At 40.4% G+C, this 1,739-nt stretch overlaps 1 non-coding gene across 1 annotated transcript; it reads right to left on the bottom strand.

The window, feature by feature from the left end:
* Positions 1-1,218: 1,218 nt before the first annotated feature.
* LOC116282315 (U6 spliceosomal RNA) lies at positions 1,219-1,325 on the bottom strand. The gene has a single exon (XR_004191809.1). It is a non-coding gene; the product is annotated as a U6 spliceosomal RNA (small nuclear RNA).
* Between the last annotated feature and the right edge of the window lie 414 nt (positions 1,326-1,739).

Raw genomic sequence — 1,739 nt, 5'->3', positions numbered from 1 at the left:
ATTTGCAGAGCAATAGAGGGGTGGGTGAGAAGATGAAAACCCAGGCCATATGACTCTAAACTGTTCCCTTTCATTGCTCATTTTGCTCCTTATCCCAAACCAGATGGGAGAGCCCACGTGCAGGCACTCTGGTCTAAAATCCTGGCTGTGCTCCCACTTGACAGCCAAAATCAACCAAAGGAGAAGAAGGAGAAAAAAGAGGAGGAGAAGGAGAAGGGGAAGTTGTTAATGGAGATAGAAATGATGATAATGTTGATGATGAAAATGAAGGTGCTTTTGTAGTGGTGCACTAGAAATGATAATGATGATGATTGCTATAGACTGAATGTTTGTGTCCTCCCCAACCCACTCCAAACCATATGTTGGAACTTAATCTCCAAGGTGATCATACTAAGAGGTGGGTCCTTTAAGAAGTGCTTAGGTCATGAGGGTGAAGCCCTCATGAATGGGATCCACCCATAAAGAAACTCTGTACCTATTAGGCAATAACTGACCATTTCCCATTCCCCCAGCCCCTGGTAAACTTTAGTCTACTTTCTGTCCTTGAATCTACCTATTTTAGATATTTAATATAAATAGAATCATACAATATTTGTCCTTTTGTGTCTGGCTCACTTCACTTACTGTATAGTTTTCAGGTTCATCTCTCTTGTAGCAAGTATCTGAACTTCATTCTTTTTCATGGCTGAATACTATTCCACTGAATGTATATACCTTATTTTGTTTATCTATTCTGCTGACGGACACTTGGATTGTTTCTACCTTTTGGCTATGTGAATAATGCTGCAGTGATCACTGGAATACAAGTATCTCTTTGTGTTTCTGTTTTCAGTTCTTTTGGGTATATATTGAGGACTAGAATCACTGGGTCATATGGTAATTCTATGGTTAACTTTTTTGAGTTAATTGCCAAACTGTTTTCCATAGTGGCTGCACCGAGTGACTTTTAAAAAAAATTATTGAGTTATAGTCAGTTTACAGTGTTGTATCAATTCTGGTGTACAGCACAGTTTTTCAGTCATGCATGAATATACACATATTCATTTTCATATTCTTTTTTTCACCATAAGCTACTACAAGATCTTGTACATATTTCCCTATGCTGTACAGTATAAACTTGTTTATCTATTCTATATATACCTGTCAGTATCTACAAATCTCGAACTCCCAGTCTGTCCCTTCCCACCCCCTCCCCCTGGCAACCACAAGTTTGTATTAGAGAATACGGAAGGCTTCACGAATTTGCGTGTCATCCTTGCACAGGGGCCATGCTTATCTTCTCTTTATTGTTCCAATTTTAGTATATGTGCTGCCAAAGTGAACACAGCCATTGACTATTAAATCATGGAGTTCCCAGTATTAGATCCTTTTATGTTTAAAATACCTCGAGTGGCACCCCAGTCAGTATAAGCTAGGTTATGCCACAGTAACCCTCTTCCCGTTCTTAGCGGCTTGAGACAACAAAGATTTGTTTCTCACTCATGCACTGTGTCCAGCGTGGGTGGTCTGGGAACTCTCCCCACACTGTTTATGCTGTTTTACTCTGGGACACAGGCTGATGGAGCAGTCCCTGTTGCGTCACCCTGGCCAAGGGAAAATTCAAAACATGGTCAAGAGTGTCCTAGTTCTTAAAATTGCCATACTGAAGTGGCACATGTTTCTTCTTCTCACGTTTCACTTTTGCAAGGCAAGTCACATAGCCCTCCCAAACTGCAAATAGGCAGGAATGCATAATCTTA

The sequence above is a fragment of the Vicugna pacos genome, chromosome 9 (assembly GCF_048564905.1).
Source record: "Vicugna pacos chromosome 9, VicPac4, whole genome shotgun sequence".
Lineage (NCBI taxonomy): Eukaryota > Metazoa > Chordata > Mammalia > Artiodactyla > Camelidae > Vicugna > Vicugna pacos.
Note: the sequence above shows the minus strand (reverse complement) of the source record. Positions and strands in the feature narration are given on the sequence as shown.